The sequence below is a fragment of the Zingiber officinale genome, chromosome 1A (assembly GCF_018446385.1).
Source record: "Zingiber officinale cultivar Zhangliang chromosome 1A, Zo_v1.1, whole genome shotgun sequence".
In the NCBI taxonomy this organism is placed as follows: domain Eukaryota; kingdom Viridiplantae; phylum Streptophyta; class Magnoliopsida; order Zingiberales; family Zingiberaceae; genus Zingiber; species Zingiber officinale.
In genome coordinates, this window is record NC_055987.1 from 113,469,453 (window position 1) to 113,484,090 (window position 14,638).

Below are 14,638 nucleotides of genomic sequence, written 5' to 3' on the forward strand. Positions count from 1 at the left end.
AGGCTGTCAACCTATTTGGACATCTTACTAGATATCTGGTCGGCCCGTCGACCTATCTGCACACTTGGTAAAGTGGTTAGATCACAATTATACATAACTTAACTTATTTTCCATTCATCAAAATCTAAATTAAACTATTAGTGCAAACTGCACTAACAGCCACAGGATCTGAACCAAGTAAAAAAAAGACTTATCTTTTGTTTTTCTTTCTTACTTCATTTCCACTGCATACTCTATTTTTAACTAAAGAAAAGAATGATTTTAAAAGTGACGAGATTAACCCCCCCCCCCCAACTCTCCCACTCTCGCCCTAAATGATCCTTCAATTCGTTGCTTCTTTCAAGGTGTTAAAATGATGAACATATCATTTTCACTTCAACACAAATTTAATAGTTGTGTTTTAGGTCAAGGTGGAATGTGTAAATACCCCAATATAATTTTGATATGATCAACCGAGTTAAGTTAGGTCCTGTGGATTTGATATCTTGTGACTTAGTGTGTAGGGACTTAGGAACACAAAAAGTCGATAGGAAGACACGGTGAGAGAAAAAGATGACACAAGAAGGGAGTCAATGGGTTTGGTGCATCTAAGGGACAAGGAACTGTGAAAGAATACACCGGTGTACGAGAAAGACGCGTGCAGTGTACCCGAGGGATAAGAAGCTAGGGAGGAAACCTGCTCGAGAAGAAGGTTGGAGTTGGGTTTGAGTAAGCTCAACTCTAGAAGATTGGAGCATCACCCAAGCAAATGGATAGAGCAATGGTCAACTTCTGAGTTGACCATTCTAGAACCCTAGATCCATTCCAGGTGCCCGGGAAGGGCAGTCACATCAATGAGAGTCATTGCTGAAGAGGATCAGAACAGAATTTGTAGGATTGTTGTACATCGATAAGGGTGAATATCGACCTATTGCTTTTCTCAATTTCGTCATTTGTTCATCTTTCTATCAGATTTAATATGTAGCAGAATATTATAAACAAAACGATAAGAAAGATATGCAGGATTTACTTGGTTCCCAACCCCCAAGGTCAGTACGTCCAAGGCCTGATCACGAGAGGTGCCTATCCAATAGTGGTCTCATTTCTGGAGTTTTTTGAAGGCGGAGAAACTCATCTTATAGTTCAGAGTACAAACACAAATAAGATATAGAATTAAGCACAACTTGTAAATAGAAAATACAAACAAACTATTGCGATTAATCTGGAAGTCCTAAGCATAGTGCACCCTTCCTGGACGTTTCCTGGTCACAAAGCTTCTCAACACGTTCGTCTGAGCACAGAGATGAAGAGTAGGATAGAAGAAGTTGATCTTGAATGTAGAGCCTTCGTCTCCTTTTATAGAGTTGGATCATATCCTTATCTGGATCAACTATTATCTGGATGAAGTCATTGTAAGTACTCCGGGCTAGTTTGGATGTGATCAACCAGGTTAAGTTAGATTGTTGTGTTTAATCCTTGTGTCTAAGTGTGCAGAAGCTTAAGAACATAAAAAGTTGAGTGAAAGACGCAGCTAGTGCGAAGGATGGCACAGGAAGGGACTCGACGGGCTTGGTGCTTCCGAGGGACAAGGTGCTAGGAAAGAGTATGCTGGCAGACAAGAAGGAAGCGCGCGACATTTTCATGGAACAAGAAGTCGGAGTGGAAGACTACTTGAGGAGAAGGTTGGAGTTGGGTTCGGGTAAGATCAACTCTGGATGGATGGAAAATCACCCAAGCGACCGAAGTGAAAGATTGAACAAAAGTCAACTCAAAGTTGACCTCTGTCCGAGTGCCTAGACTAAATCCAAGAGTCCAGAGTCTAGGCGCCCGGAGCTGGTCCGGGTGCCCGAACCACTAGGGTGCCAACTAGTCCCCCTTTGCTACAGATCAACTTTTGGTCCACGTCAACAACACTCTAGGCACCCGAATTGAGTCCAGGTGCCTAGACAGTGATAAAATTTTATCTTTGCACCATTATATAGCCATTGTGAGTAGATAAGGTGCACAGCTGGGGGGTGCTCGAAGTCGTTGTTAGAGTGTATATTAAAAGTCTAGCTTTTGTAAACATTTATTTATGAAATAAAAGAATCACATTGGTCAAATGTCTACATTTTATTTGTTAAGTGTAGTTGTTCAATTAATTTATAATGTAGATAACATGGTGAGTGGTGTCACACACAGAAGATCATGTTATCAGTTCTTTATAAATTATAAACAGTTGCTCACGACTAAGATGGAAAGGAACAAACCATTGGAATAGTCGTAGTGTAATTAGGTATTAGTTTATCTTGACTAATAAATTGCACTAGTACACTCTAAGTGTATTGAGTAGGACCATTTTAGGTAAGTTCTTTTTATACTGACTGAATAAAAGAACTAGACTTTAATTATTATGGAAGTGTGTGCTCTTAATCTTAATATAATAACAAGCATATATATTTAGTATTTATTTCTTTAACTTATCAAAGGGTGAGATTTAGCTTGATAAATCAATAGGCCCGATAAGTTGGGAAATGATATTACTTATAGTGTGTGTTTTTTATCATAGAAGGAAACTGTGTCCTAGTAATCTAAGTTGAGAATGTCCTCAAGAGGAGCTCATAAGGATTGTCATGTTAAACCCTGCAGGTAGACTTAGTCCGACATGACAATGAGGTTGAGTGGTACTACTCTTGGAGCTAGATATTAATTAAGTGAGTTGTCAGTAACTTACTTAATTAGTGGACATTTGTTATCTTAAATACAGGGAGACTAACACACTCATGATATGAAGGAGCCCATAATGTAATTTGAGATTGGTGCGGTAGTGCAATAATAACTCTCTAGTGGAATGAGTTATTATTGATGAACTTGAGTTGTGTGTTCGGGGTGAACACGGGATACTCAAGCTCGTCGGAAGGCCAAAACCAATTTCTCCTCTAGGTCCCTATCGTAGCCTCATTAAAGTCTCAAGTCCATCCAAATAAAAGCCCTTCTTGGTGTCTAAGAGAGTGCCGACCCAAGGCTTGGTGACCAAGCCAAGGGCCGGCCACCATCTTCTCTTAAGGGGTCAACCCCTTGCTTGGTGCCCAAGCAAGAAGGGGTCGGCCATATTAATTCAAAAGTGAAGGGGTGTTTTGAATTTTTAAAATCTTCTCTTTGTAGAAAACTATAAGTTTTAAAAGAGAAATTTTAAAATGAAAAACTTTTCTTATTTGAATTAGGCCACATGGTTTAATAGAGAGTTTTAAAAGTTTTAAAACTTTCCTTTTTTAACCATCCTCATGGTTTTAGAAAAAAGGAAGAGAAGTTTTAAAATTAAAATTTTCTATTTTTGTAACCATGTTAAAAAAGAAAATTTTTAGAAGAGAAATTTTAAATTTTAAAACATGGTTTTAATTTTTAAAACTTTTATTTTTTAACATTCACTTTAGGAAATTAAAAAAGAGTTTGTAAAATTTTATAAGAGTTTTTTTTCTTTGCTTATAAAATTTTACAAGGATTATTTCTTTCCTTTTAATTGTGGTCGGCCACCCTTGCTTGGTGCCCAAGCAAGGGGCCGGCCAATCATCCTTTAAAAGATTCAATCAATTAAACCAATCAATGATTGGTGATTGAATCAATCAAGAGGAAAGAAAAGGGAAAATAAAAGGGGAAAAGGAAAAAACAAGAGGAATATTTTAATTTTTGTAAAATGTTTTTTCTTATTTGCCTTGGGCAAGTAATATATAAAAGAAGGGGAGAGGAGGTTTCATGTGATAACAATTCTTATTCTCAAGTTGGTGCTTCCTCTTGTGGCCGACCCTCTCCCTCTTCTTATCCCCTTGCTCTCTTTTGTTCCCTTGAGGTGGTGGTGGTCGAAACATAGAGAAGGAGAAGAAGGCTTTTGGGTGGTGTTCATCTTGGAGGATTGTCGCCCACACGACGTCCAAGGCGAGTCGAGGAATTAGCATACAAAGAGAAGGTATAACTAGTAATATTCTTCCGCATCATGCTAGTTATTTTTCTTTGTATGAATTCCAAACACAAGAGGCAATAGATTCTAGTTTTTCGGATTTGTTATTCAAGTTTGTACTTTTGTTTTTCGAATTTGTGATTTGATTGTTCCTTTTGGTTAAATCTAGAGTTATATAAGGAAATTAAATATTAGCTTTCCTTAAAAGGCTTTGTCTAGGATGTGGAGGTTGCTCCCATATCCAAGAAGGTCTAGTGCCTCGCCATGTTTAACCTGGAAGCTAATTTTGGAAATTAATATTTAATTGAATTTATAACATAGGTGGATTTGGATCAATAGTGTTAAGTTCCGCTTGCGATCCAAATATAAACCATTAAGAACAGATAAGTTAAATTTGGAATCAATAATGTTAAGTTCCGTTTGCGATTCCTAATTTAACTTCTAAAGAACACAATAGGTTATTTAGGAAAGGTTCGACACTTGTACAAAATTTTTGTACAGTGGAACCGGTACGATCTTCCTAGGACCAACCAACAGTCGCCACGTCAGCAAATGACTACTTTCGACCAGTGTGTTATAAATAGAATCCTGATCTTCTTCATTTGAACACAACACTTACTATAATTGAGTTTCCATTTTGTTCTTTATTTATCTGAGCTATCAATGTCTTGTACAAGGCTTCTCTGCCTCCAACTTATGTTGAAGAAGGAGTCAACATATAGAGCTTCATTTGCTTTGGATTAGCAATCTCCCCGGTTGCAACCCAAGTAACTCCGGTAGTCTTGTACTTTGTTTTAAGTATTCTTTTTCTTTATTTAAAATATTTGTCTAATTTAAAAGTCAAAAGCTTTGAGAATGGTACATTTTTAATTTCAAACAATTCACCCCCTCTTGTCGGCCACACCAGGACCAACAAGTAGTATCAGAGCGAGGATGCTTCAGAAGGATTAACTACCGATTGAAGTAAATAAATCAATGGCCAGACCAAGCCTCAACTCGCTAAAGTTTGAGGGAGAGTTTGCATACTGGAAATGCCTAATAGAGGTATTTCTAAGAATAGATTTTGAAATTCTTTTAATAATAAAGTACCATTTTGTAGTTCTCAAGGATCAATAAAGAGAAGAGAAAAAAGAAAACCTTTAGATGAAGAAGGAACAAAGTGACTTCGTAGCCAACAGCAGAGCAGAATACCACTTGCTAAGTGTAATACTGTCTTAAGAAGTCAACCACATTGGAAGCTATATGTCAGTTAAAGAACTCTAGGAAAAATTCTTGGAGCTCCATGAAGACACATCCGAAGTGAAGCTATCAAGACGAGATATTCTTTGGAGTAAGCTAACAAACCTCCGCTTAGAAAAAGGTGAGATAGTGACTCAACTACACGCGAAGATCAAGGAGTAGATCAATGGACTGATCAATCTCGGTGAAACGATAACCAACTAGGACTCAATTCGCTACACACTTAACGCCTACTATTTATCTAAGGACTTGGAGGTAAGTACCTTAGAAGATCTTTTTTTGACTTTAGAATTACATGAATCTAGATGTGCAGGTACAAGAAAATATCCAAGTCAAAACTTGGCACTAAGAGCCAATGAGAAGAATGAGCCAGAGTTGAACTCGGATCTTAATGCAGACCAAGAAGCGTATATGGTAAGAAAATTTAAAAGTTTTTTAAATCTAATATGTTTAAAGAAATGCATACTAGGAAAAATCTAAGGAGCAAAAGAAAGATTTGATGCTATAATTATTAGAAAGAAGGGCACATAAAGGATGACTACCTAGAGCTCAAGAAGGACAAAGACAAAGGGTCAAGGCAAACCAAGAACAAGAATCTCAAGGCCACTTGGGATGAAAGTTCTTCATCTGAATCTGAGATAAAAGTCTATGTTAGACTAGCACTTATGGCTAATAATGAAGAACCAAACAACTCGGAAGCTAGCATTAATGAAAGGAGAGCCACATCAAATGAATGCAGCAATGCAGGAGGAGAATCAAGTTTCAGATCAGACATGATAAGTGAGGTATATCTCTTACCTCCTTCTCAATTATATTTAGGAATAAAGTCAATGTCCAAATCTTTATGTAAGCTTAAAACTAAGAATACAAATTTAAAAAAGAAAAATATAAATTTGAAAACAATTTTAGCTAAAGAATGTCCACTAGAAGAATTTGATGATGTTGAAACTGAAAATGCAAAATTGAAAGAACAAATAGAAATTTTAAAAAATTCTGCATGTTCAAATTTTGCTACTTCAAATTTAAGAAATTCTCAAGGGCTAAATTGATTTTATAGATTCTATAAGGGTTAAATAAAAAAAGTGATAAGAAAGTACATTAATAAAAAATTTCTCATTAATCTAGTAAGAAGAAACATATATTGGATTCCAAAATCATGTTTAGATTTAATTTTTATGTAGGTTTTAATTTTAATTTACTTTAATATTTTCGGTGCATACTTAAAATTGTCTAACTTTTACAAATAAATTATTTTATATCTTTTCGGTTCGAAATTAGTTAGATCTTAATTTTTCCTTGAAAAATGATTTTATTATGTATTAGTAGGAAAAAATTTAAAATTTTTTTGACCGTTAATAAATTTTTTACCAAAATATTTTTAATATTAAAAATTCTCAAAACATCAATCTTTGAAAATTTATTTTTTTTCTAAAAATATATTTTCTATTTTACATACTCAAAAAATTTTATAAAATTTTTCGAGTCCAAATCTATTTTTAAATATTTTTAAAATATATATATCTCTCTGTATAAAATAATTGATTACTACTTATATTAAATTTGTTTATTTGTGAAATTTTAATCACAATTCTAAATTATTGTGTTTAATAATGACAAATATTTTAAGAATTTTTAAAAAATAAAAATTATTTTTAAAATTATTTTTATAAAAACTAGTTTTTAAATCATAAAAATTCATATTCTCGAAAAATAATTCTCAAAATTCTTTGAAGTATTAGAAATTGTATCTATAACCCTTAGAATTTATCTTAAAATTTATTTTTTTTATTTGTATTTTCTACTCCTATTTTTAATATGATCAAAGGGGGAGAAATAATGATTGTCTAAGGGAGGATTTATTTAATTTGTTGTATTTATTTTAGTTATTGCATTTAATTTTTGCATAGTTATTTAATTTACTATTTTGGTTTAACCCTAACTTAACATGGGTTGATGCACAACAAAAAGGGGGAGATTATAAATATCTCGGGTTACTTTTGATGTGATCAACCAGGTTAAATTAGGTCTTGTTGTGTTTAATCCTTATGTCTAAGTGTGGATGAGCTTAGGAATACAAAAAGTCGAACGGAAGACACGGCTAGTGAGAAGGATGGCACGAGAAGGGAGTCAACGGGCTTGATGTGTCCAAGGGACAAGGTGTTGCAAAAGAGTGCACTAGCAGATGAGAAGGAAGCGTGCGACATTTCCAAGGGATGAGAAGCCGAAGCAGAAAACTGCTCGAAGAGAAGGCTGGAGTTGGGTTTGGATGAGCTCAACTCTGGATAGCCGGAAAATCACCCAAGCGATCGGAACGGAAGACTAGACAAAAGTCAACTCTAGGTGCCCAGAGTCACCATGTCAGCAAACATATATTTTCAACCAGTGTGCTATAAATAGAGCTCTGGTCTTATTTATTTGAACACAACACTTACTGTAATCGAGTTTTAGTTTTGTTCTTTATTTATCTGAGCTATCAACGTCCTATATGAGGCTTCTCCACCTCTGACTTGTGTCGAAGGAGTCGATATATAGAGCTTTATTTGTCTTGGATTAACAACCTCTCAAGTTACAAACCAAGTAACCCCGGTAGTCTCGTACTTTGTTTTAAGTATTCTTTTTTTATTCAAAGTGTTTGTCTAATTTAAAAGTTGAAAGCTTTGAGAAGGGTACGATTTTCATTTCAGGCAATTCATCCTTCTCTTGCCAGCCGCACCGGGACCAACGGTCATATCTGGACCAAGTCTTATCTCTATCCACATTATCTGGCTTATTCTTATTTGTATCTCTATCTAAATCATAAAGATGAACCAGATCTTTTGCCACATCATCTTCCAAGTCAATATTTCTGACAACTCAACAATCTGGACCAAACCCAGTCAATCCACTAAACCACTTGTTCGGTCTACTGAACTGGTTTGGGTCCAGTTCGACCTTACGCAAGTTCGGTTCATCCATTTATGATTGTCTACTCTCTATTTTGCTTTCAGCTTCAGGTTCCTATAAAATAATTATACAACAACAAACAATCAACCTAAGCCTTGATTCTGTAAGTCTACCTAACCTGCTAGACTTACCTTTTGCTTGAAAGTCTCTCCTCCAAGTCTATTATCTAAGGGTAAATCCCATAGGATTAAGCTGCACTCCTGTAAGTCTACATAACCTATTAGACTTACCTTTTACTTAAAGGCCCCTCCTCTAAGTCTACCACCTAAGGGTCAATTCCTTAGGATCAAACCATACTCATGTAAGTCTACCCGGCCTACTAGGCTTCATGCTTGGACTACATTTAAGCCTTTACCACCTAAGGCTTACTTCTTAGGATATTCACTGTGTAGCTTTACTCACTAGGGCTTCTAACTCCTGACTTCACTCACCAGGACTTTTACCGCCTAGCTTCATTCACTAGGGTTTAATTTCACTCACTAGGACTTTCAAATTTTAGCTTCACTCGCCAGAACCTAACTTCACTGACTAGGACTTTCACCTCCTGGCTTCACTTATCAAGGCCTAACTTCACTCATTAAGATTTTCACTTCCTAGCTTTACTCACCAAGATCTAACTTCACTTACTAAAAATTTTCCTTACCTAACCTTCAGTTAGGACTTCCTCTACTAGTCATCTAGTCCTGACTATACTTCTCCTTACTAGTCATCTAGTTAACATTGATCTGACTAGACTTCACTCACTTCCAAATATTAAGTCCTATTTGAAAAAACCCTTAGTCAATTTGACCATACCCTTTTATATTATCAAACATCGAAATCTTAGAGGTTGATTGCTATTATCTGGTGCTCCCTATACCAATACATTCCATGTTAGCCAATTACAGGGGCCCCCCTGAATCCCTTCCAGGCGCCCGGGAAGATCATAACCATTAAAGAGGTCCATTGTGAAGTGGTTCGATTCGACTGAGTCCAGGCACCCGGATCACTTCCAGGCGCTAAGTGCCACTTCAATATAATTGTCATTTCGATCAATAGGCTATAAATAGAAGTCTTGTCTTTTAAGTGAAATAACACACTCTATACTTTCATATGCAAATTCGTAGTCTTATTTCTATGCTTTCAAAGTTTATAAGAGGCTACTCCCCCTTAACAAAAGAAATCTTAATTGAGCATTCATTGCTTTGGATTAGTAATCTCCCCGGTTGTAAACCAAGTAAATCTGGAGTTACTTCTTATTTTTATTTATGTTATTTTTTTTTATTTAATTAAAGTGTGTTCTTGCTAAGTTCGATAGCAAGAGAAAGTTCTAACTCTTTGTGTCGGTTATTCGCCCCTTCTAGCCGGTCCACTCATTCCTACAGAATGTTGGTATTCTTTGCATGTTAATTAATTTACGTAACATATCGTAGTTAACATGTCATAGTCCACCATGCCACAATCACGAAGACTCAACTATATAAATAGAAGAGTTTGTAATTAATTGACCTTAGGCATATCGCGATTACACTAATCTTAAATAACCCATCAGTTACATTACTCTTTCTTAAAAATATTCTATTTTTAGATAGAATAACTCTATCCAAATCAAAAATGATGTGGAAGTCATGCTTACTTAATAATGATCTAGACACTAAATTCTTCCAAATCTCTGAAACATACAAGACATTGTTAAGAGTTAATTTCTTGCCCGAGGTCAACTTCAGCACCATTTTTCCTTGGCCCATGATATCTGAGATTGTTGAGTTCCCCATGAACAGTTTCTCTCCATATTTAATATCTTTAAAGTTGTGGAGTAGCTCCTTATTACAGTAGATATGTCTGGCAGCATCAGTATCAATCCACCATTATTGCAGATTTGAACCCACCAGGTTTAATTCGGAGACCATAGCACAAAGGTTGTCCATTTCTGGTCCCTCATTTAGGTTAGCATCCTACTTCTTCTTTGGTTTTTTGCACTTCAAAGATTTGTAACCAATTCGGTCACAGTTGAAGCACTTCTCAGATAACTTCTTTTTGCTGATACCTCCTCTGGATCCTATCTTGGGAGATTTGAGGTTCTTCTGTTTCAATTTTTAATCGTGCTTAACTACATTGGCTTTCATAGTAGCTTGAGAGAATAGTTTTTGAAGGTCTTGATGAGGCCAACTACAAAGGGGTGAATAGTCTCAATGATAAGTTAGCCAAATCTTTTACTTTTGTTTAGCAAGGATAATCAAATTAATCTAAACAATTAAAATAAACAACATAAAAGATTAAGAGATACCAAAGTTTACTTAATTATAACCTACGTGGTTATTAATCCAAGATAAGTGAAAGCTCAATAAGAATTTCCTTTATTGAAGCCAGAAAAGCCTCTTACAATCGTTGACAGCTCACTAAGCAGTATAGAAATTGATTACAAGTTCTTATATTTAACTCCTAGTTCCAGGATGCTATTTATAACATTCTGGGTAGATGTTACTATTGGTTTTCATGGGTTAGAGGTGCCTCCAATAACATCCAGGTTGCCTCCAATGACATCTAGGGTGTCTCCAATGGATAAGGTTTTATTCTCTTCGCAACGGTCATAGTGACGGCCACGACCAACATTCAGATGATCCAGGGTGCCTTCAAAGGAGGCACATGGGCGCCTCCAACGTAAGGGTGCCTCCAACCATGCTGTAGGCTCCTTCCACCAGGCAATTCGACCAGTTAACCTTCAAAAACTAGTTAACTCTTCCTTGCTCTTATTTAGGTGATTCTCCAACCGCTCAGAGTTGAGTTCACTCTAACCTAACTCTGACCTTCTCCTCGAGCATGCTTTCTCTCGGCTTCTCATCCCTCAAACGTCATACATGTCCTTCTCGTCCACCAGTATACTCTTCCGTAGGTTCTCGTCCCTTGAATGCGCAGAGTTCGTCGACTCACTTTCGCTCAACTTCTTATGTTCCTAAGCTTCTACACATAAACACAAGACCTAACTTAACTCGATTGATTACATCAAAACTAATTTTGGATACTTATAGTTTTCTCTCTAAACTCTTGTTATCTTCTTCAATTTGATGTCTAACAATAAGTTCTTTCATGTTCATCTCCTTCCGATTGTGCTTCAGGTAGTTCTTGAAGCCCTTCCAGACAGAAGGCAGCTTCTCAGTTAAAACAGTCACCTAAAAGGTTTCACTCAGAACCATACCTTCCTAGTAGATCTCATGTAAGATCACCTGAAGCTCCTGAACTTGACTGATTATTGTCTTAGAGTCAACCATCTTGTAGTTCAGGAATCAGCCCATAATGAATTTCTTAGCCCCCACATCCCCCACTTCTTATCCAAAGACTTCCACAACTCCTTAGTCGTTCTCTTTGTGTTGTACACAATATACAGCAAGTTGGCAAGATAGTTGAGGATGTAGTTTTAGTATAGAAACTCAAAATGAGTCCATGCCTCTACTGAACTGATGTTCTAAATATTAGCATTATTAGCATGTTTGGGAGGATCCTCGATAAGAAACAAGCCAGATTGAGCGTGGTTAAGTAGAAGAGCATCTTCTGCTTGCACCTCTTGAAATTCAACCTAGTGAACTTTTTTATCCTTTCTCCCATGGTTGATTGGAACATTTATAATTAGGACTGAGGAGGCATTCGTGTGATAAGTCTGTTGCACCTCAACACTTTATATGGCAATCTCAATATAAACGAGTCTGTTTTAAGATTATTGGGCAATCTATTATCAGAGATTTTGAAAAAAAATATTGAATTTACAAACTAAATTCAGACTTATTTATTGAGAGACTCAAGTTAGTAATCCCAAGCTACCAAGTAGGGAAGGAGCTGCTTGGGATGACCAGACTGTCTGGAAGACTAGGTTGTCTTTGTATAGATGATTGTTTACTGCTGAGTCCGAGTGCAAAGTGGCTGAGTCGGGAGTAGGGTAGTAGAGTCATCGAGTCAGGAAGCTGAGTCAGGAAGGAAGATGTCAAGGTCTACGCTTAACGTAGTTTCTTTGAAACAGATTCATCCCACCTCCGACTGTGCTTCAAGGCTCTTTTGGGTCGTCTATTTCTCAGGATACTGCAGCAGATCGTAATCGCCACCAAGTACTAGTGGATCACAGCAAACCGAGAATGCACCTAAATGCTTTTATGAGTAATTCAACTGAGTTGATGCATGACTGAGAGGAAAGAATCGATGAACGAAAGTGGAAGAATTCTTTTACATTGCTTTCTTTTATATTTTATGCACTTGCTCATGGCCTCCTTTTATAGGAGCGCTCACCCCTGACTGCAATGAATGACCGAGTTATGATTGTTTAACGTTCGGTTTAATGTCAACTATTATTGTTGTCACCATTAATGAGTTTATTATTGTCTATTATTACCGAAAAGTTACGGAATCACCTTCAAATTCAGATTAATACTTCTGTTACACTCTTAAGCATGTAACAAAACATTGGTTCATTCGTTTAGGCATATTTTACCTCTATTGATCTAACATTCAGCATGTGTAAGTCATGCTCGTACACCAATTAACTTGATTGAGTATAATCTGGATACTAAATTTATATCCCTATGCATCCCTACATGAAAAAAAAAACCTCTCCCTATATATATTCACAACATCAATACATCTACTATAATTTAAACTAATAATAAATGAAGTTAGAAGTCTATACATCTGTTTATTTTCCTATCTTTATTCAATTTATATTTCTAATAAAAATAACGTATGACAAACTCTTGAAGTCTTGAAAAGAAACCGTTCAAAAGAAAATTTCAAACCTTAACCGTTACGTATTTTAGTCATACGAGAAGGAAATTACTTATCGGACTATAAGGGTAAATTATTTTGTAATTACTATATTAATTAATATATAAATCAATTAATTGGTATATCACCCAATTAAATCAATTATTTAACAAATAAATCAACTCATTAGTGGATTAGTCAATTATAATTTCTTGATATTTTAAATGATTTTTCTAACAATTGATTTCTTCTCACAACAATTCTATATTTCCATTTTCTTTTTCTTCGTTATTTTAAAAACAAAAATTGACGTCCATAAAGAAAAAAAAATTTGTAAATCGAGTGTAGACATGACGTCACACCTTTCTTGTTCGTACCGCCTTCGATGCCCTTTTCCAACTTGACTTTGGTTTTGGTACGAAAACTAAAAACGATGTTCATGCTAGTTAATTACTCCATTAATTCCAAAAAACTGACATCTGTCGCTCACTCTTCATCTTTGACACCGTGGAAGATTTTTTTCATAATGAATACTGAATCGAGAAGGATGACAGTCACAACCAACCTCTACGGTTGCTTTTCAATTTATTTTGATGAATAATAATAAAAAAAATTATAGGACCGAATTGTTAATTTTAATATTAATCCGTCTGAAAAATTAGATATTCGATTATAAAATAATAATAATAATAAATTGAAAAGACTAGAATCTGAAATGGTGTAGCTTACCAATTTCCAGCCAAACAGACAGTGGCAAAGCATGTCTTTTTAGGGTGTCGTCTAGTCACCGTTCTTTACGGTTTTAGTTGCAACGACACAAATATTTAATTGAAACGATTCGTTGGAACTTTAATAAAAGTGAAGGAGTATCGGCATGACATCGAAGCATTATCTTTTTATCTAGGGCGGTAAACGAATTCAATCCAAATAAAATTTATATTTTTTTAAATTTATTTGATAAAATAATTAAGATATATTAAGTCAAATTTAAAATGAATTAAATTATTAAATAATTATTCAATGTTGTTTTTTTTATAAATTTAAGCTTCGACATTAACTTGATTCATAATTTATTTTAATATTATCCAAGTTCAATTCAAATTTATTTAATTATTTAAAAATTTATATTTAAAAATTTATTTGATTGATTATTAAATTTAATAATAGTAGTTTATTTATTTTATTTTAAAAAAATTATTTATTTATTTATATGTTGTTAAGAATTTATTGCCAAATATGATTCATTAATTCTGTTAATTTTATTGGTGAATATTATTCAGATAAAAATCAATATTTTCTCGAATATAAATTTTAAATATATTACTTATAAAGTCTATTTTTTTTATTTTTAACTGAAAATTATAATCCAGAGAAATTTGAATCTAAAGTAAAATTTTATTCACACTAAATGGTATATTTGAGATTTATATACGGTGAAATCTTACGAATACAGTTACATCTGTGCGGCTACAGGAAAGATAATAAGTATAAATAAATTCTTACCGATTTAAATACTCAACTTAATCACAATATTTTTTCCCCCACATATTTTAATATAAAAATATTTGATATATAATAATTTTTATTGAATTTAGAAAAAATGTATTTTATATTATAATATTAATGACGGTAACTATTATAACTCTATTAATATAAAAATATTTTTAAATTAATAAGGAAGCGGAGATTAAATGATTTATGGAAACAGTCATATTCATCTCACTATACGAGTATTATAATATCTAAATGGACTCTCGCATTTATAGTGACAGAAGGTGATTCGTTCGTCCTAGTATCTTTATTAATTCGTCCTCATAT